The 27,826-nt window shown below is 40.2% G+C and overlaps 1 long non-coding RNA gene across 2 annotated transcripts; it reads right to left on the bottom strand.

Annotated features, from left to right (window-relative positions):
* Window positions 1-2,062: 2,062 nt before the first annotated feature.
* Window positions 2,063-25,245, bottom strand: LOC108639564. 2 transcript variants are annotated; one of them, XR_001920586.2, is made up of 6 exons: window positions 23,850-25,245; window positions 21,647-22,019; window positions 18,931-19,088; window positions 17,656-17,771; window positions 13,705-13,802; window positions 12,291-12,351 (listed from the first exon to the last, which is right to left on the bottom strand). It is a non-coding gene; the product is annotated as an uncharacterized LOC108639564 (long non-coding RNA). The 2 variants fall into 2 exon arrangements; XR_001920587.1 differs by lacking the exons at window positions 12,291-12,351; window positions 13,705-13,802 and adding an exon at window positions 2,063-2,113.
* Between the last annotated feature and the right edge of the window lie 2,581 nt (window positions 25,246-27,826).

The following is a 27,826-nucleotide window of genomic DNA, read 5'->3' as shown; positions in this document are numbered from 1 at the left end:
TAGTAATTTTCTTCTGTTGGTTATCTTATTGCTAGAGTCTTAATGTTGCTTGAACACACACTTCTAATGCATTAATTACTAAGAAGAACTCTGTAAGTAACTCTATTTTCCATCATATCTTTTGAGTAAATCATTAGTGAATATGCTCTGGCACATATTTTCAGCTGTATTCTTCAGTAACTCTTCTTGGTATGGAAAAAAATCCCCAGCATATCTTAAAAAAAAATCACTTTGCATTTCAAGCTAGGAAATCTCTCTACGTTCCATCTGACTTATGGATTGTGAAAAGCTGCCGTAGTGAAAAACAAATCGTTGGATACATATCACATTGAAGGGTTATATGATATATCACTCAGCATGAAGCCTAGTTTGATTTACTTTGCACCCAAGCAAAAGAAACAGTAACAAAAATAATGCTTTCCATTCCTGGTATTCCCTGCAATATTCTGCCATCCTTTGGAAGGTAAAGCATGTCATGAAGTCACTGTAGGTTTGCATTCAGTAACTGATGGCAGGATAAAGCCTTGCTGTCTAGGTGGATGGAACATGGCAGAGAGATAGAACTAAATGTCTCATTTCTCAGTTCATACCTAATTCAGAGAGGATTGTGGATCTTCCTGTTTGCAGAAGAGACCAGGGAGCTATGTGGGAGAACGACTGTCCATATGCACTAACCTCTGCTCTGGTTTGCAGACACCAAGGACCTATGTGATTCAGTTGGGAGTATAACTAGGACTACACTAATAGGCAAATTACTCACTGTCTGACATTTGGGAGCTTGTAAAATGTTGGAGAATATTTAAAATTATGCAAATTATTATTTTCTTACAGTATATTTGGCTGCATTCCTGGCCTGTATTATTTTTCTAGGTTGGATACCTCCATCTCCAGTAGGGCTTTTATTTTATTTTATTTATTTTTCTACCATCTATTATTCTAAAGAGATGGATCAGCCCAGATATGTTTCATGTTGGGAGAAGAAGGAAGGAAATAACCTGAAAAATCATCTAGAGTTCAATATTGAGCTGATATTTGTGGACATGAAAACTTACTCCACAACATTTTTACCTTGTGATTTGGATTCCAAAGGGTAACAATCAGTTTCAAAAATCTCATCATGACACTGTTTTCAAAGATCAAATAAGGAGCATCAATGAGAACACCCCCCCCCAGTGGCTCCCCTCCAGCTTCATAACTCCAATTTATTTTTTACATTGCACCATAAGACTGAAATGATTAATCTATAATAGATTATCTCACAAATCTGCTGCAGAAGAACAGAGAATGTGATTTGCTCAGGATTTGGCACACTGGCATTGGCATGTCACAGCAAAGGGTTTAATGAATATCATACAACAGAAAACCAAAATGGGGACAAGCTTGGGCTGTTGGAGGGGCACTTTCACATGGTACAAGGGAACAACCTTCCAACAGCTGCACTGACCACTGACCACTTGACCTACTACTAATATTGGAGAAAATAATTTCCATTGGCTTTCCAGAAAGACTTCTCCAAGCTTTAGATGTGCCTCACAGCCTGCCTTGAGCTTGCATTTCAGAAGTGTTAAGTATCTATAAAATAGAAATGAAGGTGTTTACCCTACCTTTACCGTTGCCCTGTGGGGTCTCCGGATGTGTGTTACAGAAGTGCAAAGTGTAGTTATTTGTGAGAAGTGTTGAATGCCTGGGGGAAACACAAACAGCTGGATGGCTACACCATGTACTTGTGCTACCTTCATTTCTGGGAGTAAAGGATGTTTGTATGGAACCTGCTGCATAATTTACTGTACTGTGAAACATTTACCATGCATAAATTTCAACCTATGGAATTCAGTTAAAAAGAGCAAGTAAATTTTTTCTGGGACATGGGCACCTTTTACACCAAATTTAGAAGTCAAAAGCTATAAAAAAAAAATCAGAGTAATGTCTAAGTTGACAGGCACCATTTTCTGGTGACACTGAAAATGTATTTGCCAGTCAAAAAAAAGTTATTGCCCTTTTCTGTCATTTTAAAAATCGATTAGGAATACCAGAAACTTGCAAAAAAATTCTCTCTCACCTGTCTGACCTTGGCCAAATGCTGAAGAGCAACCATCAACCCGAGAGTGGGACACTGAAAACGGAAGGCAGAGTAAAGCATGATTGTACTGTTATTGCCATTCAGTGACACCTTCGTGCTGTTAAATCTACCTATGTACCAAGTAACCTGAGATAAATATGTTGCTCTAACCTCTATTTCTGCTATTTTCAGGGAGATTTACCTGCCAGTCCAGGCTGTCTTTTCTGCCATCAGGAGTTGAACAAAATTCTCCACGTACTAACAGAGTTTATTAGTCCGCAATGCCCCTTCCCTTGACCTGTTTGGACTTCTCTTTTGCTAGTGCTTCTGTCAGTCCTTGGCCTTATGTGTAGGTCCAGTAAAGGTCTCAGACTCTAGATACTCAGGCCAAAACCAAGACTATTAATTTATTTTGCGTGTCTTTAAATTGTTGGCAAAAGGCAAAGGGCAGGTGGGGCCAGGGAACTGCCCCATGAGCCAGCACTGTTGATGGGCAGCTGCAACAGACAACATCAAGACACCTCTATGCTGTAATCTCCAGCCCATTAAAAGGAGATGTTAACAGTTTCATATTAGCTGGGGTTTTGTCCCAAAGGTGTGGTCTTTCCTTGGTTCTCTGTCTGTGTGCCTGGATGATGGCAATTTTTCCCCTTTTATCTAACAGCCTAACAGACTGAAGCTTGCCTGGGTAGTGCTGATGCTATCCAGCTTCTGTAGCAATGTACAGCGGAGCAATGCACAACACAAGAAATTGAAACAACATAGGAAAATAGGGATGCTGCTGCCACAAATTCTGGGAATTTTGAACTTAAATCCCTCCTTGTCCCTCTGTTCAGGCCATCCTCCTACCTAGAGGCATCAGAAATGGGGTCTTCCCTTCACGCTCACCCAAGGCCCAGGAAGGGGTTCCATTTCTCTCTGCCAGGAAGTGAGTTGTACATTGAAAGTTATGTATTTTTGATCTGGTTGACAGCAAAGGCAGAATTAACAGCTAAAATTTAGATGGGAAAGAATTTGCCAAACTTCTTGAAGCTTTTGGGGGATTGATGCATGTGGTTCAGCTTGACACAATTTTGTTTCCAGGCCATCTTATGAGCATTGCCAAATATATTGTCTCCATCTCCTTCTCTAGGCACTCCTGACACAAGCTGAGGTCTCATCTACAGACCAGGAGTGCTGGGGTGTCCAATGGCAGGGATTGCCATGGAACTTGAATTTATTATATGTGTGTGTGTGCGCGATATATATATATATATATATATATATATATAATATATATATTATATATATGTATGTATGTACAGCATTTCACACCTTCAGTGGGAAGTATCAAAGGTCTTACCAGACACAGAGGGCTGAAAGCATCTGCACTGAAACAGGAGTCAGGGCAGGTCTAGGTCAAGGATCTGTCTCAGAAAGTAGAGAGCAGTAGGGTTTCATTCCTGGCTGTGCAAAGCTCTGAAATCATGAGGCTGCCTGCCTCATGCCTTACTTCCCATCCATGGCATCTCAACCATGGAAAAGCTGTCGTACTTATGAGATGCTTAAATCCTCTCATGCTTTGGGGTCATAAAAGCGACAGGAAAACTTGCAGAAGTGGACATGAAAAAACAGTGTGAAGATCCTGGTTGCAGTCAGCCCAGGAGCCCGTGTCCTACTCTACCACTGCTGATCAAGCTCAGGAGCGCAGGCCAGTGACAATGCTGGTCACCCTGCGCAGCTGACAGCCCTGGGCCCATGAGTCCACAGAGTTCAGGGGTCTTGGCAGTAAGGTGTAAAATCCAAAGAAGGATGGTCTATTTTCCAAACAGGCAGTCTGAGATTTTTAGTTCAGGTTTGGGGGTTTTTTTTGGTTTTGTTTGTTTGTTTGGGTTTTTGGTTGGTTGGTTTTGTTTGGTTGGTTTTTTTGGGGTTTCTTTTGGTCTTTTTTTTTTGTTTGTTTGGGTTTGGGTTTTTTTTGTTTGTTTGCGGGGGTTTTTTGTTAAAGCCAGTAATCACAGGAATAAAGCAGTTGGATGAACTATAATTTAATACCATGAACTTCTCTTGCCTGTGTTTTTCTAAAGGAAACAACCACAGATGCTGAGATGGCTGTACTTCGGACAAAACAAACGCTATAACAGCAATAACAGGATGTTGCTGTAGCAAACCTATCAGAGTTCATAAACAAACAGCCATCCATTTAATCACTAATTATTAATCCAATGCTGATCTTCAGTTACTCAAAATGAGCTGCTTAAAAGAAAAGTGAGACTTGTTAATCTAAAGCAATGTTAAAACATGTGTCCAAAAGTAATGCATTGGTTTACTCTGGAACAATCCATAGTAAGAAGAAAAGGAAATTACAAGAAAATTAGGACAGGAAAAATAAACTTTATCCCATGAAATCAGTTATATGAATGAGGAATCCTCTTGAAACTGCCCCTACCCAAAATCCTAACCTGAGTGCTAAAGCAGGCAGAAAAGCTTTAATGAGCAGGAGCACAGCCTGCATCATATTCCTGCCCCTCTAAAGCAGTAGAATTACAAAATGGATGGGCATGAAAGAAATTACAGATTTGCTAGAGATATCTGCCGCTTAGTTCCTCAAAATTTAGTTTAAGGAGCCTCTCAATCTGCGTATGGAAATGAGTCAACAGCAGGAGCACTTCTGACCTCCTTGAAGATTTTTAGTATCATCTCAACTCTTCCAGAAATTAAAACCTCTCCAAGCTAATAATCTTGCATTCTTGGATTTTAGTTATTTTTCTAATCAAAACTGTATATATTTCAAATTTGTCAAACAACTGGACAAAGCAGTGTTAAAAATTCAACTGCACTAATTACTAGCTGAGAAGCATAAAAACCTCTGAATAAATGTCAGTCTAGGAGATAAGCTCTTATCTTAATCTAATGACTCCACAGACTTAATTTGTCAGGCCAGCCTAGTTGATGAAAAACAGGTTTCTATTCTCCAGTGTTAGCAGCCACATCTTTCCAAATCTTTGAAGTTGGATAGTAATAGCATCAGTGTCATCCTGCAAAAATCTTGTGACCGAGCCAATTCCATTCCTATTGTCCTGTTACACTAATTAAAGTTGTTTTACCCCCATTGGTGTGCAATAGGTGAAAATGAAGCCAATTTATTTTTAGATTTGTTACATTCTGGGATAATCATTCTTACTTCCCCCTCCCACAAAGATGTGTTAATATTTGCAGCACTGTCTCAGTATCAGAAAGCCAGGCTTTTTAGCAGGGCTCCACAAACAGCACAGCCCAGGACAATTCCTGCAGTGCAGACAAAGCATGCAAGTATGAGTGTGTGTGTGTGTTTATTTGTGCAGAGAAGAATAATTTTGAGCTCAGGCAATGAATTTGATCTTAGGAGATGATTTCAGGTTTTTGAAGTTCTTCCCTAAAGGAGAATTTGACATATTTAGAGCTAAATGCACCAAATGTTCATATTGTTTGGACAAAGTAGATTAACAAATAGAAAAAAAGAAATTTGGCTGCAGCCAGTGTTTCCAGTCCCTCACTCTTCAGCTAAGTCTTCTGACAGTAACCTGGCAGGCCTTTTGTGCACAGTGCCCCATTTCAATGGATACCACTTAAACATGGTATTCTTTCTCCCAGTCCCAATCCTTAAATAGGGATATGCTTGGGTTTGAGGAGTCGGGAGGCGAACTTCATTCTGGTGATACCCAGGAAGATTACAAGGTAAAAAAACTTAATGAAAATAATAGGGCTAAGGTGTGATCTACTGAGGCAAATCCGAGAGGCCAGAGGTCAGTCCTGCTCTGGACTCTCTTGACATTGGCATTATTAACTTTATCGACATTAAATATATCAAGCTGGATACTTGTTCTGTTGCACTGGGTTTTACAGCAGTGCAACAGTGACTTCAGCAGCATTTTACTAGCGTACAACCAGTAAAATGGAGTGGAGAATTAGCCTCCTTTTTCTAGTATTACAAAATCCCTGGCGCTCAGAGCTGATGTGTCCAAAGCCCACTCTACTCCCTGGGCTGGCAGGAGTGCAGGGTCAGAGGCAGCAGTGTGCAGGTGCAGCACAGGTCGTTCTGGGATTTGTTTTGAGATGCTTTAGAAACATTTCGCTCTCTGGCTGAGAGCACCCTCCTGGATAAAACAGAGTTAATCGGTTAGATCACAAATGTCCATCCTCTTGGGTAAGAACACTGCCTTCTCTCAAATCTAGCCTGAGTAGGACTGCAAGAGGACCACAGAGGTCACGTTCTGGCATATCGACAAAAGTACTCAGGAGTCAGTCCACTTACATTTTCGTTTCAAAGGCTCATGTGTAAGCATGGACACCCAGTTCAGTATCTGGGTCCTCCTGGGTGTAATGTGAGCTGCGTGCCAGCACTGTAGCAATCATAGCCTTTGAGCCCATACATGCAGGCCATGTTGCCTAGCTGGGCTTCTTCACCTGCAGCAGTGCAGATCCTCAGCAGGGGTCACACAGAGGCTAGGAAGAAGGGTGGGAAGCTTCACATCTGCAAAAACCTTTAAATCAGAAAATGTAATTACCCCAGCTTGATTGGCTTCTACATCTGATGTATACAATGGCATCTTCTAACATCCTGGTTAACACATCATTGCTTATGGCATCTTCCTGCTAGTTGAGGGCCATAATACACTTTTTCCTTTTGTTTTACGCACAGCTGTGCAAAGGAGCAGAGTTTGCAGAGTAGTGCCATGTGAAGAGCTCATGGTTCCAAATGTGGCCCAGAAGGACAGCGCTACTAGATAAATTAGAGACAGATTTCCACAGATATTTGAACAGCCTTGGATACAGATCAGTATCTACTTCAGATTTTTAAAGCTTTCAGGCTCCTTGTTGTCACTGGGAGTTGGGAACACATGGGTTTCTGAAAACCCCAGAGCCTGTAACATACTTAGGTACTGTTGCCTATTGCTTCCTCGGATCAAGACAACTGAACCCTTTGAAAGCACTGGGCTGCAGTCAGTATCTCTCCGACCTTCTAAACACTAATAAACATTTGGTGCATGGTCTGCAAGCTTGAGGCCTCATCTGACCAAAGCTGAAATGATATCCACTGATTTCGTCATGGAAGTGATGGTTCACTCCTGAACATGCCAAATGTGTGTGGCCTGGAATGGCTTTTTTTCATAACAATTAATGGCTTATTTCTCCTGCTCTGAGTCAAAGTTAAAATCTACAGGTCATTCTCAACACAGCTGAAACAGAAAATGAACACATTGAAGTGAAATTTTCAAAGTGACATTTGAATCCCCTCTCTCTGATGAAATCCCACCTATTGATCCAGTCAAATGACTGCAGCCTCCTCAGGTCCATCCTGAAAGCCTCCTTGACCAGCTTATTACCACAATTCTTCAGGTGTGCTGTGACTGTCTTTCAATAGAGGATAGGTGCCAGCTAATCAAGTGGAAAAAATGAAAATTCCCAGAGATTAAATCCTAGTCCCGGTGAAAGATATGGCAAAATTCCCATGGAAACCAGTGGCTACATGTATCTTAAGACATTATCTCAAGTCTGAAATGCCATTTGAATACTGACTTCCTGATTTATGCAATGAGTTTGACTTGGAATTAACAAATTCATTGCCCTTTCCCCAGTAGCTTGAGCACTGAAGGGGCTGGCTCACATAGGAGCCATTCCCCTCAGGGTGGTGTAATGGGATCCAGCTGGCTTGGGTCAGGCTGCCCTTGCTTCTGGAGACTTTGTGGTTTCATGACTCCCTTTGCTCCCTCTATACTCTCCACCATTTGCTCCTGTCATCCCACTACAAAAAAATTTACCTGCTCTGGCCTGCAAAGGAGCCCTGCTATTTCTGGACTGCTGCCTACAAGAACAACTTCAGGTGCTGAGGAAAAACGAATCCTTGTGAAAGAACAAGACTAGGTTCTATGTGGAAAAATATTGACTCCCAATTGGAGGTCTGTGGATTTAGATCAATTTTCCTAGCAAAGGTGAATAGCTCTGATCTAAACATAAAAAGGAGTCTGTCATGGTGAGATATAAAAATGTGGGGGTAGCTGTCAGGCTCGAGATTGGTCTTGATGAAGTATAAGTGCTGACAAGCCAATAATGAGCTAAGGCCCATGGTGAGGCTGCAACAAGCTGGGGCCACTTGGCTTGACTAAGTGAAGCCCAAATGCTGGCATCACTGCTGGAGGCAGGACAAGCATAGTCAAAAGGAGCAGGATTTCTTTCTTGATTTGCAAACAGAGTATCACAGTTCACACGCCTTGCGTGAGGGTGCGTGGCAGTGTGCTAATGCACATATCTTGCCTCAGCTTTAAATGGTGTTTGACTATAAAAGTTAATACCTTTGATGCAGCATTCCTAAAAGGAAGTGTTTGTCAATTTTGCTTTAAGGGTTTGAGCACAACAGCCTTAATTCAATGTGTCAGATAAGAGAAAATCTTGTTGGCTTATATTTATGATTTATCACTTCTATCTTAGCACTAGAAATGTTTGGAGAGCAAACTAACTCTTCAGTTTGTGTTTTACTTTGCTTTTTTTTTAATCCATCTAAGCCTTGCCAGGCAAATTCATAATATTTCTATACCACTGCCAAATCTGCTGGAGAATGGGTGGGAAGACACATCTGGAATGCACTGAGGTGGTATTTTTGATAAGCCACAGCTTATGTGACTTAGGGGAAGGGCAGAGATTTGAAGATAGGCAAGAAACAAAGACAGGTTCATGATGGATAGCTGATGCACAAGCTATTGCATAGGTCAAGGAGAGCCACACCCAGGGGAGCACTGTTAATGCCTTGTGTTTCATGTGGCCTTTGGGCATATTCAGGATTCTTGAGCAGAGACTGATAAAAGGATGAGCCTGGACCCTCAAGTGACTAACAGAACAACAGAAAAACAAAGAAACTTGTAATGAATAAAGTGCCAGAATGCAAGCTGTTTGTACCAAGGTGAAAGGGCATTGATCATCTTGGGAATTTGGGTGCTTAATTTGGAATTTTGTTTAGGATCCTGCCCAAAATGCCTTTGATGACATGGGCCAGTATGGGTGGAGAGTTGTCTCTTATACCTACAGGATGATTAACAAGTCTCCACTAGCACTAAAACAAACAGAAGAACTGGTTGTACAGTCTTGGTAATTCTACCACTTGACCACGACTGCTTTTTGAGATCTTACGTGCATGCGGCCAAAGTGGGCAGAAAACTGTTAATCTCAGTTGTTCCATAACATGCTATGTGGTCATTTAGAATGGCTGCCAGAATGGCTGGATTATGCTCCTCTTTTTATAGTAGTGCTGTGCAGTACTGAGAATGAACAGCTTTGTGGAGATAACGTTGGCTTCCCTCAGGTGGGATGCTCTCTCCTCTTTCACAGAGGTCACTGGTGTGGCCTCACCTTGAGTGCCATGTACAGTTTTGGGCACCACAATATAATAAGCATATAAAGCTTATTATAGAGAGCATCCAAAGGAGAGCTATGAATATGATGAAGGGTCTGGAGGGGAAGTCATATGAGGAGAGGCTGAGGTCACTTAATCTATTCAGTCTGGAGAAGAAAGGACTGAGGGGAGACCTCATTGTGGTCTACAGCTTCCTCATTAGGAGTAGTAGAAGGGCAGGCACTGATCTCTCTGCTTATCAGTGACAGGACTCAAGAGAATGGCCTGAAGTTATGTCAGGGAGGAAAAGTTTTTCACTCAGGGGTGGTTGGGCACTGGAACAGACTCCCCAGGAAAATGGTCACAGCACCAAGCCTGTCTGAGTTCAAGAAGAGTTTGGACAATGCTCTCAGGCACATGGTGTGATTCTTGGGGCTGCCCAGTGCAGAGGCAGGAGTCAGACTTTGATGATCCTTGTGGATCCCTTCAAACTCAGAATATTCTGTGATTCTGTGATTTTGGCCTTGGTAAGTGCACACTGAAGATTTTCCACTTCTCTTGTTTCACCACTTCTCCACCCACTCACAAGTACCAGTAACTATTTCCCCATGTCTTCACAAGCTGTTACGGGCTCAAACAGCTTCCCAGCACTCTTTGGGAGAAGAGGCAGATAACACAGGGAGCAGTAGAGCTACACTGATACTTGGAACTGACAGTAGAGGTACCCAGTTAATGGACTCAGTGAGGGGGCTCAGATTTGCTTGCAGAATCCTGTGTGTCTCTTCTCGTGATCAAAGCAATTGTGAGAAATTGTGGTTTTCAATTCTTTTTTTTTTTTTCATATAGGAAAGAGGATGGCTTTGTGCAATGGCTGTTTAAAAATACTTCAAAAGAACTTGAATCAGTCCATGGCTGCACTATATACAAATTTAAAAAATTGATTTTTGGCAGCCTGTTAAGAGATCTATAAATTAAAAGGATTTCTGATACATTTCAGGGGACTTTATTTCATGTTGACTTTCAGAGTGCTCTCCCAGAGCTGAAAGTCAGCCACCAAACCAGATAGAGCTTCTCACTTTCATTTGCTCTGCTCTGCTGTCACAGGAGTCAGTAAATCTCCTTCAGGAGCACCCATGATCACAGTGGGTCCTGGACCCATGCCAGTTCTGCACCCTTGCCTTTCATTTCTGCTTCGAGAACTTTACAGCGAGAAATAGAAACTGCCCCAAACTTAACAAGAACCACTGCTCTGGGGAGTTAGTTTCTCTCCCTTTTTCTCCATCAGTAGAAACTGATTCCCTCACCCAGTTTGTGCTGCACCTGGGCTGTCCCCATTCTGTGCGCTGATGGCAATGGGTTCAGCTCTATCTGTGATGACCTAAAAATAGCACTCAATTAACATTGCATTTCAAGAATTGGAAAATTTCCCAGAAGTCCATTCTTTTTTTCTTTTTCTGTTTCATTACATTTTACAGTAATAATACACAAGCCTGTAGAAAACATGATGGGTAATGAAAAAATGTAATTAATATAAGCAGTGTAAAGCATTTTTTTTCCCTCTGTTGTCCTTGCAGAAAATTACTGCTTTAAACTGAGCAGGATGTGAAAATGCATAAAGCAAACAGTAATATGCTGTGGTTTGTAAATATCTTATGCAAAATAGTTAAGTCAACTGCTGTTTATTTTTCTTACTTTGTGTCACAAGCTCTTACTTTCTTTTGTTCATTACTTTTTCCATTTGTTCTCTTTTGGGGGCTTGCTCTCTTTCATCTTAAGGAAGTCACTGGCTTAACTATATTTTTTTTCAGCTACAGCTAATTCAATCACACATAGGACAGGCTATTCTGTCTCTTCTCTCCATCTCCTCCTGTTTGCTGTCTCTAAAATGCAAAATATTCTGCAAAAGTGTAGTGAGCCAGGTCCTCACTATAGAGAGGATCTGCTCTCATTGTTTTGGGCTTAAAAAAAAAGGAAAGTACTCACTTATCCTACAAACAAACAAGTAATTATCCCAAATCCTGCAACGGCTTTATGACAAACTAGCACTCCTGCCTGTTACTGTAGGATTCTGCAGTGTTTTTACAAGGCTGCCTGGCCACAGTTCTGGAGCGGGCTGTGAGCAATATGCAGACAACATTAACTAGTATGGCACAGTATATGCCAGCTCTCCTTGGAATATTTCTCTCTGGCTATCTGTAGAACTTGCAATACCCAGTGATATCTGAAGGTCACAGCAGAGTTTCTGAGCTGAAATACAAAACAGCATTCCAAACACATCTTCTGTGGCCAGACAAGAAACTGCTTATGGTTTATTTTCCCTCCCCCCTCTCCACAGCTGACATCCAGCATTAGTTATTGTTTATTTTTGTCTTGTTCCTAGTTCTAAAGGTTTCCCTTATGGCCCTGGTTTATGTGAACTTTCAGATATCACTCGGGGCTTCTCTGCCTCATCCCCTCTGATGTAGCTGGTTCCCCTGTGAAGGTAGGTTTCTCCAGCTGAAGATCTGTTCCTCTCTCCTGTGGCATTCTGTGCAGCCATTTGGAGTCCCAGATGTAGGAAATGAAATAATCCACGCTCATACAGTCATGAAAGTGCCCATCTGGCACACAGGAACATCACGCATTGGAAGCACACAAGCGTGAGCTCACTTTTGTTATGGCATTTCATAAACAGAGATGCAGTGAGCCAGCAAGTAAGGTCCTTTGGATAATAACAATCATCTCCGTCACACGTTGTGTTTAAAAAATAGGGAAAGAAAAAAATCAAGACAAACTGGAAAAATTTGCTCTGAGGAGAAATTTCTACTTATAAATGTTTTTTTCCCAGCAGCCTGCAGTACTTACACCTCTCTGGATCTCTCTGCTCTCTATGTAGATGTAAGACAATGGTGACAGTTGAAATGTAGCCAGTTAACTCTTAGTTAACTCTGAAAGCTCTTCTTCCTCACTGTTCAGTTAAAGAAAGAAAATATTAGATCATACTTAAAAAAGTGAGTTCTGTAATAACAAATTGCATGTTACTGCTTTCTTATCACTACGTAAAACTCATGGAAACAGTCTAATAAATGACCTCACCACTCAATTTTGAAGTATACAAATTAAAGACAGCAACAGATAAGCCAAGAGAGATTAATGTACAGTGTGTGTGCCTGTATGTGTGTGTTTGCATGCCTCTATGAGGATATACCCATATGCTATGGACATTCAACCTCTGGAATTATAATTAGGGGAAAAGGCAAATGTGTAAATTCATCTTGCTGGGCAGCATATATATGTTGCACTAGTCTCTGATTAATTCAGTACTTGAAGACTATTTACTCCAAGACAAAAGGTTTCTGTTGGTATATGTTGGCTAATAAAGGGGTGGAATATGATGAAACAATGAACAGCCCAAAATGATGGACTAAGTTCAATACCAGTAAGTAAAAAGCAAGGTTATTTATATTATTTTAGCTTTGTAAAGTAATTGAAAAAAGACACCCTAGGCATTTTGTTGGATGTCACTGCATGCTGTAAAGAAATCTTGGGATGTAATAAACTTCTCAAAACCCACACCATTAGTCCTGCTGACAGTGCTGGATCTTCAGAGGGATTGCTGCTCAAAGGGGTGAGATTTTTAAGGTCAGGAAAGAGCAGAAAGAGGTGTCAGGTCTCCTAAACCATTGCTGGAAAACCATGCTTGTTCCAAACTTGGGGCCTGGGCCTGCTAAGGGCAGGGGCCTGCCACTCCATGGTTTATGAATATTATAAATTACAGGTAATAGTAAAAGAAAATAGCATCTGAATTTCACATGACCCAGTTTTGTATTGTATTTGGCAAACAATAGCTGGTCCAGTATATTTTAAATACTAAACTGGGAAAACAACAAGATGTTTGTAAATATGATAGACCATTACAATATACTGCTTCTCATTTGAAAAGTCATTTGTGCAAGAAATTATTATTGACCCATAATATGTAAATGATTGAAATGCAGAAATTAATATTTGGGTCAACTCATGTATTTTTCAACCATGAAATGAAAAGCTCAGCATTCACATTCCAATTCATACACAAAAGCTTTACAGCACTATTACTAGGCTATTGTATTAATTTATTATTGTCTTAGTTAATGACATACAGAGTTATATCTCTACTTTCAAATGAGGAAAAAGCATTGTATGCCACAGTAATGTTTCAACCCCAAATGACCCTTATTCTGGACTCTTCTTTACTGGTGACAATAAGCCAAATTCAGAGCTGATATGGAAGCAAATAAATAGCATTGTTTGCATTAAAGAGGTTTTGGCCCTAACACACCTTAAAAGTTGCACAGGGAGGACTGTCCCCTGTGTTGCAGCTCCTCTGTTCCCCTTAGGAACACATGAGTGTGATGCTCCTTATTTACTGCAATTAACCTAAAAATATAAATCAGCACAGGATCAGTGCATTTAGTACTGTGAGGTAGTTGTCTTTATTCTAAGGGGTTTTGTTTCTGCTCCCTCCTACTCTTTCCTCAAGTCATGGGGAAATCAGTGGGAGTGTGGGGTTTCTAACAGGACTGGTGGGAGTGTTCATTCTTCCTGAGGGAGCTGCAACAGGCCCCTCAGCCGAAGGTGACTTTTGTTCCAGTGACTTCAGTGCTCATGAAACATGCCAGCCCAGAGACTCAGGTGCTCTCTCTCTCCCCAGAAGGAGTGTCCCCAGACCCAGAGCAGCAGGTCAACCTTAGTCCATGCTATGCTCTGTCCCTGAGGCAGTACATGACTGTGCTGAGGCACTTCGTCAGCCATTCAGTGCATAAGTGCTCGGTTGAGGTTGTCAGTAAGGGCCAAGCTGTGCAAGCTAGACCAGCAATATGGTTGGATCTTGGATTATTATCCATTACATTTCAACTCCATTGGCTACTAGATTTAGCTGAATTGAGTCTAAGTTAAGGCCAGACATTCAAATAATTCATTAGTATCCTATAAACTGTGCACTCCATCTTCATTGCTTTTTATGCAAAAGTAAACAATGCCTTGTTCTTTGTGCCACCAGGTATTGTATCATTTCATGGGTCCATCTCTTTAAACAGTCGCACAATTTAAATACAAATAAAGGTGTGAGTAAAATCTATGTAGAATGATATTCACAAAAATGAATGAAAGAGAGATGGGCAAAACAATTTAGATAATACTCAAAAGTAAAGCATCACAGCTAAATCAGGATTAACCCAGGGAGCATGATGTATTTCATGAAATGGTTTTGGTATAGTCTAGAACTACAATGACTAAAATTAAGAAGGGCAGTATTGCATCAAGGTTGCTCCAGTGTTCAAACATGTCACATGCATATTGAGTCATGCCTTAAATAGTGGACCTGATTTCTTTTTTGGTTAAAATTATATATAATTATATTTGCATATGTTTTATAGACAAAACATTTTTAAAATTTATTTTGCATTAAAATATTTTATATTCTAAAAAGAAGTTATTTTAAGCAGCTCTAAATGGCAATAGACCCAGCTCTGCATGGCTTGCAAATTAAGGCAAGATAAGTCACAGTATAAGAGTATGTTTGGGTGGTGAAGAACAAAGGTGGTATTCCAGCACTATATAAAACCCTGATGAAGGTGAAGCAGAGGTAGTCGTGGTATTCAGTGATGTACCCACTGCCCTCGTGGTGTGATTAGGAAACTGCCTACACTGGCCAACTGTATGGGAGGGGCAACATCCTCTTAGTCCTGCCCAATTAATCATCCTCTGGTTTTCTCAGCCTCTGGTGCAAAAGGCAGACCCAGTTGACTAATTCTGGCAATAGAGGCCCTACTTGTCAACAAGCCCTCCCCTTGATAGAGGTGTGATTTAGTTTTAATTTTCTTTCGGCCCATTCATTTATTTGAGGCTAATGGCTGACATGAATCATAGCATTAAGAGGGAGAAGCATCATTTGTACTAGCAACCTAAAAGAGATGGCATGTCCACCAGAGACGGCAGGAGCAGAGGATGCAGTTTCTTGATGCTTGGAACACAGGGAAAGTGGATTGGCAGAGTGACTCACCAAAACACAGTGTCCTGCCTTGCTCATATGGAGGGCAGCATCAGCTGAGAGCACAGCCAAGGTGTAAGCGGAAGAACATGGACTATTTTGCAACGGATTTGTGTGGGAGTCTCAAACTGACAAGGTGATGATTACCGTGGCCCCAACCAAGTGCAGCCTTTGTTTAACTTTACTAGTATGAGTAAGCTAATTGGCGTCACTGGGCTTGTATGTGTGCTTAAAAGTTATGGCTGTGTTAAAATGCTTTGGTGGGTCAGGAAATTATGGGTGTTTAGCACCTTGCAGGACACAGCCCGGGGGTCAAGCCTCGCCCTGACCTTCTGCAAAGCAGGGGGGTGCTCTAAGGGCCTGATTTTGCTCAGCCTGTGGTTGCATTGCCCCACGCCCTCCACAGCCACATAATGCTGGGGATTGTCTAAATCACGAAACCACGTCGTACCAGGGCAGCCAAAAACAACAATAAAATTAGCAGGAGCCAGTCCAGCTGACTCTACAAGAAGCTTCAGAGTTTCAAAATTAATCTTAAATTTACCTCTAACCCTGAAAACAAAACTAATTGCAGAATGTAAGACTCCTTGAACATGTTAGGGAACTTGATAGGAATACCTCAGAAAAAAACAAAACCACTTTAGATAAACCCCCCATTTTAATTGTATCAATTCTGCCAATTAATGATAATGGAAGAGCAGCCCAATTAGCTAAATAGCTAATAGTTTTATCAAGCAGAGGCTGGCAATTTAAAGCAAACAAATTCATTCTAATTTTATCCCCTTGCACACCAAGATGTTTAAAGGATAATGGGGGATCCAATAAAGGATATTGCTCAAATAGAGCTACATTTAAATCGCCTAATGGCTTTAAGAGTTTTACCCCAATTAACAAAGAAGAAACATGAACATTCAGTGACTTGCAGCATAATATCTAAAAATCTTCATTAAAAAAATAACATATTCTGCAACTAAGGGCAGAAAGGAAAATATCACTGACTTTTCCCTTAAAAACACTGATTTCTCCCAAAACAAAGGCTCCTCTGTAACAGCAAAAGTATAAGAGAAAAAGGACTCTCATGTCTAAGCCTCAGTATATAAATCATCTTCAAACTACGCTCATTAGTTTTAACATAACTGTGGATTTGAATAAAGGAGATTGACCTATCTAACATATTTAAGACCAAATCCTACTGTTACCTAAATCTGAAATAAGTTAAGGCTATTGAAGAGAAACAAAAGCCTTTTCAAAATCAATAGCCAGAACAAATTCCCCATGACCATAATTTTGAGGATAAAAAATCCATTAAAGTGATGTCTCTGATTGCTATTAATGAAGCAATCTGGAATAAATCCAGAGTGATCCATATGGATAATCGAATCTCTTATTTTCTCACATTTTACAGATTTGGGCCCTGATTTATATGACAGTGATGGGCAAAAGGCTCCTTTCCTTTTGACACTGGGCTACCCAGCCTGGACAGCTGATGGTACAGCCTCTAAAGGGAGCTGGAAGAGCAAAGCACTCCATGCTCAAAGAAAGAAGGGCTCAAATAAATAGACTTCCAGCCTCCACCACAGATACCCAAATACCTCTCCTTCACTGCCAGTCTTGTGAAGGTTACTGTGGGCTGTAGAAACCACCAACGTGCTGCTAATTAACTGGCACAAATCTCTCTCCCTCGTATCCCCCTCATCACTCAGAAGTGCTTGTCACTCTCACTGGCCTGCCAGGCTCAAGCAGACAGGGATGTCACCCCTGTGGCAGAGGTGGCCACCAGGAAAACCGAAAGTGAAACCTCTGACTGGAGTTTAGCTAGTTTTTGGGGGGAGGTAGAAGGACTCTTCACTGTTAAGCTTTTGTTTCCTCTGTCAAACAGTAAGAGAGATTTAGGCTTCTCTCTTTTTTTTAATAATGTCATGAACCCAGAGGCAATGAACCCCCCTCATTCCTGGAGCTGTGTGGAGTGGGTGCAGAAGTGGCCCTCTTCTTCCTTGTTCCCCCCCAGAATGCCAACCCAGCAGCTTTAATGCTCTCTTCCTCTGCCATATTCTTTCCAGACAGGAGATTTCAGCACCCATTTTATGGCCTCCAGATAAGTCCTAACCAGTCCCTTCATCCACTAGCAGTCTCTCCCTTCCCTGCATGCCCTGCTACCAGTCAGACCCTCCCCATGAGCCTTCCCGCCTTCCTCCCTCCCCTTGTGCCTGCATCTCTTCTCCCATCTGGTTGTTGTCTTACCTGGTGCCTTGGTTTCTCCTTGCAAAGCTGCCCTTTCCTATTTTGATTTCCTTGAGCTGGCTGAAAATTTGCCACTTATCTGAAATTTTGGAAATTCCATCAGAAGACCAGTAGTGCTAGAAAGGAATACAAAGTTTTCATTTGTGACTGCTTCTTTTTGTCCACCTCCTTCACCTTCCCTTGAAGTCAGAATTGCCTGTGGTCTGGAAACTGTCCACGCCACAAGGCCAGGACTTGGCCCCTCATCTCTGAGCAACAGTGCTTCAGTCAGAATGCAATAAAGTACTTGTATTATATGAACTGGTAGGGATTGATTTTTATTTGAAACCAAATTTTAGGTTTCAAGCAAGAACAAAAAAGTTAGACAGCAGGTCAATACACTTTGTGTGGGTATCACAATAGTTCAGAAAGATTCTGAACCTTCTCACCTTTATTATGATCCTAAACTATCTTTGAGTCCAATTTAATTTCACAGGCGTAACAGATCCTTTTCCTTCTAATTTCCTGACTGCACACTGAAGGTGAAAGCTCAGGGGTTTAATTTTTTTATATACCTTTATCCAAAGCAGACGCAAGAAGGTCTTTAGAAGTCTGATCTCTACATACATGTTCTACTAATAGAACCCTCTGCCTTTCAAACAGCTGAAATTATATACAAAGGCTTTCACACCAACTTCCCAACTGATAGTCTCTTGTTGCTCCCACTCCTGCAATTCTTTTCTTCATTTAGTTGCCACTAAAAGCTATGCAACTCCAAGCCATTTTTTTTTTACAAGTGCTGCTTCTATCATGTCAATCAACATGGATACATGTGTTAGGGGTGTCTCTTTGTAAAGGGGTGCCCTTGGGTGACCAGGGTTGGTAAAAATTGCTGCTTTTCCATATGACAGCGGAATTAAGACAGAAGCTGTCTCCTTTTTAGACTCACTGAAAATGACGGAAGCATAAAAAAACTAAGACCAAGCACAGTGGGTTGAACAAAAATCCAACTATCCCAAATATTTTATGTCTGATAATTACCAGTAGTGGATATTCAGAACTGGAAGTGTAAGAACAGATCAAAGGCTGAAGTTTGGTCGGTGTTATGCACTCTCCCACTAATCTGTGGCTTAGGCAATCTTTTTCAGACCCACGGGTAGCATGTGGTGGGTTACCAAAATCTTCAAGCTAGACTGGAGACCAGTTGTTGACAATGCTTGAGAATACATAGTGATTGCTGTTATAATGATAGAGTATAAATATTTTTTCCTACTTCTTAGGGGTCTGAAATGATACCTGTAACTCATCTAAATGGATCTTCTTTGCTCCTCATTGCCCACAGCACTGAATAGTTTTCCTCAAATCCTTTAATAGGCTTCAATCCGAGAGGTGAAAACAGACACTATATCATAAGCTTTTTGGAATCTGTGCAGACACAGTAGCTCTGGACACACCTGTGAAATGTTAAGACAATTGTTAGGAAAATTGGGAGAATTCAAGGAGTTGAACCAGCAGTGGCAGCTTCAACATTCTCTACCGGTGATGGGAGAGAGCAACAATTCACTACCAACATTTGCCCTCGTAGATGGGTGTTTCTAACAACAAACGTGCTAAGCCCTGGCATTTGTAGGATAGTTTGGAGATTGTGGAGCAGCCTCCAGGAAGCTTACCAGTGCCAACACAGCCCAGCCAGGTGACAATCTACAATGATTACAGGAATTTTACCACCAGAGGAGAACAGATTCTGCTCCTAGTTACAGTGATCTAAGCTGACAGAACTACTACTACTAAAGCAAACAAAACTACTGTGACTAACTCAGGTACAGGAATAATCTGCTCCAAAGCTCCTAGAATGCATGTTAGGTTGTGATGAACAGATATAACTACAGATATAATTATCTCACTACGTTGGGTAAAAGCAAGAGAAAGACACAAACCTTTTATGATGTTCTACCCATTAACAAGAAACCTGAACACATAGCTTATTTTTATAAATAAATGTGTAACCTGAAGAATAGTTGCACACACTCATTTGCATAGGATTTGGTATACATCTGTAATCTTCAGCAGATTGCTCCAAACCTTGTGTATTTCATATAATTAATGTCAATATGCTTGGCTTATTTGTTATAAAAGAAAAGGGCTTCTAATTAGCCTTTTTGATGTGCAAAACTTCAGCATTTCTCTCTAGTGTTTTCCAGATCAGATTCCTTATTTTATACTACTACGTGAGCTTTATGCACCACTTCAGACTAACTCTGAAGATAGTTTAAATTGCGCACACGTGATAACTAGGCCTTGACCCGGCCGTCACCATGGGCTGAGGTCCACCTACTATGAGCAATGTTAGAAGTCCACATAATACAAACTGGCCTTGTGACAAGTCAAACATTCCAATTTCCTGTCAAATTCAACCAACACTTTGCATATTTCCCTTTAAAATAGTGACACATACAATCTATTTTTCAACCAAAGCAAACTCGACTTGTCTTCACTGAACCTCAGGAGAGTCTTTGAGAAGAACAAAACCTTCACAGCAGTGACATTCGGAGGCTTATCACAACACACCAGGGACACAAGTAAATCTCAAGCAGTAAAAAAGAGTACAACTGTGGTGAGCTGCCTAGATGTAGCAATAAAGAAGGTCAAGGTGAGCATTTTTTATACCAGTCAACCCTGCAGAAAGGCCAGACAAATTAAGAAGTTTTTGACAAGCCAAAGGATTGGTTCTAGCAGCAGCAAGTAACAGGAGGGTGGAAAGCTGAGTGTACAGACTCCTGTCTTACTCCTCTTTTCCTTGGGAGACACTCAGCACTGAATTTACATTTAAGTAAAACCATGGTACAAGACTGACTGGATGCCTGCTGGAAGCAACTGGAATATTTTTCTTTTACTTTGGGTCTTGGATTAAGCTCTAAAGGAGATCAGAGCTAGATCTGGTCTGTGGAGGCATACAGGAAAAATAAATTGTACTTCTCTATTAAATTGGACATCCAAAGTGCTTTATTGAATGCTGAAATGAGATGTGAAATTCCATGAGAAGCTCAGGTTGCTTTTCTTTCCCATGTAGCTTTCATTTAACCCAAAGAGGCTTATTTTCCATATCATGGGGCCCTTCATCCTGAGCAATAAATACAGTATCTTCCCTAGAAGCTTTCCAGCCTTGGCAAGAGAGTGTACATTGACGTCGTTGGTTGATTTGTTAATTCAAATAAGAATAGCACATTTCTAAAACTTTGGCCAAATAAACATCTTTTTGGTTGTTCCAATGAGCTAATATTGTTGTAGAAACCTGGAAGCAGCAGTCGAGTCTTTGATGATTTATATAGTGGGAGTCATCTAGTAGCTAATTGTCTGCAATTTTTAACCTTACTCACATGCCCTGCTGATTCTTCCAGCATTTGCAGTTTTCTCCTTAAGCTTTCTTACATCTCTGTATGTAACATTTCCAGACAGCAGCTCAACTTTATCACAAATATTTTTATGAACTTGCCAAACCACATCCAAGATCTTCAGACTCAAAAGTGAAAGATAAAATCATCCTCGGAGGGCACCTCACCCTTCTGCATCCAGGCACATGAAAAAAACCCAGCTTTAGGCTCTGACATTTTACATTTATGATGAGTCACAGCTTAGGGTTTTTTGGGTGTTTTTTTTTTTTGTTTTGGTTTGGTTTGGGTTTTTTGTGTTGAAATTTTTACCTTTCCCATCTTCTCCTGGATTTCTCACTTTTGATCCATATAAAAAGAGAGAAAATACTGGTGAGCCATGTACAAGAACCATCCACATTTTCTGTTTGCACTGCAGATCTTACCATCTCTGTAGTGCTGGCCCCAGTGAAATACATGCCTGTCAGTCACTGCTGATGTACCACAGGAGGAATGAGTGATGACCAGGTAGGAAAGTTTTGGCTGGGAGCGCAGAAGACTTTTGAACCATATTGGCAGTATCTTAACAGACCAGAATTAACTAAAATGCACAAGACATTTGATGGCTGTAACCTAGATCTTACCTAGAAAAGTTCAAAGAATAATCTGATTCACTGTGTGGTTCTGTTCCCACCATGGTTTATGGGTTGTCCTGATGTCTGTCAAGTCATAAAAATACGTTTCTAGTCACATTTCTGGTTAATCTCATGTGATTCTTCATGAGATAGAAAGTTCTTCTGGTTCTTTTTCTGCCTTCAATTATTCCAGTGCAATTCATGACTCAGCAATTGTCACATGTCCATTTTGGGGTAGTTTCATGCCATGAGCGAATGAAGGCCTCTTTATGCCTGGTTTGTGTCTCCTATTTGTATGTTTATGAAGAAGCCTGGGTCTCTGAGGAGATGGAAGACAGTCTATTCGCTCAATATTATTACCATCCTCTACTATGATCCATGCCTGTGGGAAGATATTTTTAAAAATAATAAGTTCTATTTTGCTAATGTAGCCATTGTTTAAATGTAAAATATAATTAGAGTATCCACCCAGGGTGTATGCTGTTGTGTAATTTCATAACACTACATCTAGATGAGTGTTGGCATTCTACCTATGTACTTAACCACACCCAGGAATGCTAGTATTACACAATTACACACATCCTGTTGACTAATTACATAATAATTAGTATTTTTAATACTCAAAGATGCACTCCAATAAGTTATGCAAGATTTTATGTCATTGCAAATTAAAGACAAAATATACCATATATATAGTGAACAATACTGTTCACTCAGTATTACTGAGTGAACTGAGCCTGGACTGAGCTTCCAGCAGACAGCACAAAATACTTCATACTCAATTTTAAAAATGTATGACATTTTAAACACATTTGGCAGACCCTCCCTTCCCCACTGTTACTTTGGGTTACACCTGTTTTTAAAACTGTTAAAGTAATTTTGTATTCAACACAGAATTTCTGTAGTCTGCCTGCTTCTGAGTTATAATCACTTATCATGACCAGAGATAATTTGCAGCTGAAAAAGCACTGTGATGTGCCTGGGGAAGGAAGATTGTTCTTTTCAATCGCAACTCTGGAAGGAATCTGGAAAATGCACTTTAAGTTACCAATTACCTACAAAAATATCCCAAATACTGTCATTTTAAGAAAGCGCTAATGGTGAACCCTCGCCACTTGGATTTGGAACGGATTTTCCAGAAGCTTGAGTGGAGTGTCTTGATCTGGGCTGTTGGTTCTCCTGATGTTGATGAGAGGCCAGACGCAAAGCCTGTCTCACCATTTGGATTTGGGAGCTTTAAGATCATAGACTTTTGTCTATGCAAACTTGTCTAACATGTACTTAAAAAAAATGTGTGTAATGTAACTTCTAAATTTGCTGTATTCTTAATTCAGTGAAAATTCAGAGAAGGTGGCACAGCAGCTGAGCCCTGTGTCTTGTCTAGGGCGTAGTTTTATTAGCTGCTATGCACCAAGTGGATAGTATATGATGTTTCAGTACTGTTTCTGGCCTGCCACTGATAGTTTATCTGGAGTCCTTAGTTGTGCACAAAGATCTTTATGATGGAAAAGATGGAAAAGATGGAAAATATGGGCCTCCAACTATGTGTTTGCGAGGCAACAGTAAAGAGCAACAAACCTTTTGCACATAGTTTAATTTTTTTTCTTTTCATGAATTTGATTTTTAACTTCCCAGTTACTGTGGCAGTAAATGATTTTTCAAGACCTTGAAAACAAACTTCTCACCAGGAGTTTGTATTTGGACTGTTTCTCTTTTCAAAGGGCAAGAGGTTGTAGTGCAAGACCAGCTTCTTTCAGTTAATCTGAAGAGTAACTTTTTGCTGCCCTGCTAAATTAAAAATTGTCATTTTAGTCTAAACATTTGCCCTTGCCAGGCAGTTATTTTTAGTGAACTAACATGTATATGAAAGCAAAGTGGGGCTGTTTGGAAGGAGCATGATGTGAGACTGCTGAAATAAACAATACTGCTCAGTTCATGGATGTAGTGCAAGGTGGCTTCACAACTGCCCTCAAAGCCTCAGCAACCCCTTTTCTCTACCCCAAATATCAGCAATAAAGTCAGTACAGTACTGCACTTTGCATCTGGAAGACACTTAAAAAGAGGCCAGCTTTTTAAATTTGTAACTTAGGCTCTTGTTACTTCTAAAGGTTCTTCTTTTATGTTCACTGTTTTCTTTCCTAGTGTGCTTCACCTATGACTCTGGCAGGCAAGAAATTTCTGAGGGACAGGGGAACCATCCTCACCTATTTACCTTGGTCACCAGTGGCAAGCAAACAGCAACCTGATTTCACATTGGGAACCAGTTTGCTCTGAGAGTAGTTGCTTAAAAAACTGTTCTTCAAACATGAAGCCCCAGTGGACGTGATTGGTCAAATCCCTCTTTTCCCTTCTTTCCTAAAGAAAAACAAAGCCACAATGAATTTACACACTTTGTTATTTTCCTCCAACAGAAATGCTGTGACTCATCTGCATATATGATGAACCGTATTTCATTATGGAAAATAAGCCACAACAAAAAAATTTCACCTGGCCAGCAACATAAGACCAACTTGTTTCCTGATGTGATTTTAAATGGCTGAGAAATTAAAACACTGAAAAATGGGGTTCATAATGGAAATACTGACAGACTATTAACTATAGCGGTGCTGCTCTAATAAATGAAATAGCCTGTCGTAATCTCTAATTCATAAATATGCAAATACAAGGCAGAGGATTTGCTCCAAAGGATGTCTCTATAATTTTAACTGACCTTTACTGATACTAAATGAGCCTGTTGCTTCTGGGTTTGCACATTAAAAAGAAAGTACAGGCAATCCTGTTTCTCTGCATCCAAGACCCACTTTAGCTCCCGTAAGTGCCAATGGCAAAATCCTCACTACCTTCAACAGGAAAAAAATCTGGCCCCAGAGCATCTAAAATGTGAGACACCTGGCATTAAACTGAACTCCTGACTGTACTTGATTTTAATTCTGTTCTCATCTGTGTTAATTATTATTATATTAATTCTTCTGTTTGAGAGAAATTAAGCACACATTTGCTCCATGTGTCAAAGAGCTTGACCTGCCAAAAGGCACTTACTTGCTCAGTGATAAACAGACCATCAACACAATGATATAAATGTTGAATTTTAGCCAGTTTCCTGTTCTGCACCAAATGGAGGTAAATCCACTGACTTAATATTTAATAACCTAAATGTAATTTCTTTTTTGTGCCTTGCATTGCACAGTAAAGAACTGGATGGCTAGCAGTTTTGCAAATTCCCAACCCCTAATTATTTTAAGCTATTCATCCTGGTATCTGTCCATTGATGCTCAGCCAAATTGCCAGCAGGGGAGAGATCTGTCCAATCCAGGAGCTAAATGAGTCACTGAGAGTCAATCTGTTTTTTTCCCTTGCTGCTGGGATTTCCTTGGGTCCTGGCCTCTCTCTGCTCCAATCACACAGACACAGCTCCAGGCGTGGGTCCTCTTTGGCTTCAGCTGCCTCCTGTTCCCCATGTCTGGTCTGCTCATCACAGCTGTTGATGGGTTCTCGCCGGCTGGCCACAGAAGACCAATGCTTCCCTCACACTGCTCTTACAGCTCTTGCTCTGAAGGAAAATGAAGACATCTTGGCCTTGTTGAATTTGCTGATGAAGTAATACATCAGGTATCTAGAGGGAAAGCAAACCACATGAATAAAATGTGTCATCTGGGTTAGATACTAATTTATTTGCCTTAAGTTCTGGGAACAATATTTGCACTTTTTCCAGAGAACTCAGCTAAGTTTCATAGAAATTGAACACTAATATGATTTTGTAGCATGGAAAACAAATACGAAACAGAGAAAAAATAGACTCATCAGAAATATTAGGTGCTCGCTATTAAAATATATGACAATGTTGCAAATACAATTTATAAACAGGAACATTTAGAGCCTAACTATTCACTAAAAAGCAAATTCCCTGCTTCCTCCCTTCTAGGGTCAGGATTCAATTACACAAAAATATGCAGCAGGCTTAAGGACTGCATGTAAGATTAAGATAACTGGTATTTCATGGTAAATGATTAAATTAGCTGACACAGTTTTATCCTGAACTTTGCCATTAAAACTGACATTTTTGTGCCACGCACATTGTAGGCTGCTGGTAATCTAAACTGCCTTTCTTCTTTCAAAGGCTTTAAATAGCTGAAGAACTCTTGTTCTTTACTCTATTTGCAAATGTGTGGAAAATATATCTACAACATAACAAGATGAACTAAGTACAGGACTTTTTTTTCCCCTCATCTATCATACAAATACCTTGAGAAAGCAGCAAAGAAGTTCCAAATGCCCAGATTCAGCTCTGCAACATGCACTTTAATCAAATAATTTATGTGACTCCACAGAGATGAGAACATGCTGTCCTCCTCACAGTGAGTGAAAATAGAGAAATGACAGAAGCCTCTTACTAAAAACTTAATTATTCCTAGTATACAATTCTAAACCACTCTATGTTTATTCTTCTTCTTTTCAGGCTTGCTTTTTTATGATGGCAGGGAGTTATGGGAATAATTTTGATATAAACCAGACATAGAACTGTATGGGTGAAATGCTGTCAGAGCTGGTGGTTGTAGTCACTGCCCTTCAGTTGAGCTAGCTGGGAAGGAGCAACTCAACTCCTTGGTGAGGATACTCAGTCTTCAAAGCAAAGTGCAGGCACGTGTCACTGCACAGAGTAAAGGTAAAGACACTCTGATCAGAAACATGAAATGTGAGAGAAGCATATCTCCTGAATATTGCACTGAGAGACCATCAGACTGGGTAGGAAGAAAAGCCACAGAAGCACTGCAGAAATGGAGAGGTGGCATGGCATGCAGACAGTGCATCCCTAAAAGAGGCCAAGGGCCGAAATGTCTCACAGGCAATTGAATAAAATTATCTTTATAGCTGTTTGACTTGTCCTGTGTCCTTTTTATTGTAAACATATAGTTACATAAAAGCAGTTTGTGACTCTCACAACACTTTCTCCTCATGATTAGTATAACGTTGAATATCTCAAATGTTTATCTAGCTATAAAGTTCAAAAGAAGTGGCTCTAACAATACAAAAGCACAGGGACTACAATACTGGTCCAGAACAGTGGTCCAGCATGTCCAGTCTTTCAGAGATGGCATCCTTACACACTTGTGAAAACAATGCAATAGGAATGACAATTATTATTACAAACTACCTGAATGGGACACTTAACTCCCCACACACAGGCTCCAAAAATTGAAGCTTTATGATGAAATCATGCATACTTCGTATTCTACTTCTTTCTTTGCACTGGCACAAAGATAAAAGAAGTCTCCAAACATTGACTGTACAATTTGGAAGGGTGAAGACATACCTCTGTGCATGAACGCTATACTAGTAACCAAAGCCTCTGCTACAACAGGTAGTGTAAGCTCAACAGACATCAGAGAAATGGGGATTTTTATTCCAGTAGAGAATTTGGCCCTTTATTCTTAGTGCAGACTTATCAGAGGTGTGTGCATAACAGGAATGCTATGGCAAAATTTCTGGATACCTTGTTATCCATAAACAGTTGAGCAAGACTTAGGACTCTTTTTCACATCTTGGATCTTCTACCAGTTTTAATAAAAAAGAAGAAGAAATACAGCTTTTTACACAGCACCTTCCCCAGCAGTTAAAAACTGTGGTTTGTACAACACTTGCACAGTCACACCACTATCATCAAAGGATGACTTTCATCCCTGAAAGTCATGATGGTCATGAAGTAAAAAAAAGGTGCACAAAGACAGTCTCATTGTTTGAGAAGTCATGCAAATGTTGAACAATTAAACTCAATCTGATGATCAAAATTCAAATCTGTATGACGATCTCACAAACTGTGTTATTCAATTAAAACTTCTTAGTTCTCTTACATAATTTTTTGGCTTTTATATATCATGCAAAAGATACAGCTACTTTTAGTTCTCTTTGTATGTTTTAAACTTCGAAAACCTTTCACAGTAGAGGTTATATGAATCATCTAGCTTTTTCTATTTCAAAATGTTTCACTGATCATTCATTATTAACTAAGTAAAATGAAGATAGCTATGATAAATTTTGATCTATCTCAAAGTATTAGAAAGGATATGAAAACATCTTGTTCATAGTACTAACTTTTAGATGACATATGACAGTACAAGTCCAGTTTTTTCACTGTCACATACAATAAGGCTCTTAATAATCCAATCACTTATTATTTTTTTTCCCAATTCC

Source organism: Manacus vitellinus, unplaced genomic scaffold, assembly GCF_001715985.3.
Source record: "Manacus vitellinus isolate BGI_N305 unplaced genomic scaffold, ASM171598v3 scaffold_21_pilon, whole genome shotgun sequence".
NCBI classification, from domain to species: domain Eukaryota; kingdom Metazoa; phylum Chordata; class Aves; order Passeriformes; family Pipridae; genus Manacus; species Manacus vitellinus.
Note: the sequence above shows the minus strand (reverse complement) of the source record. Positions and strands in the feature narration are given on the sequence as shown.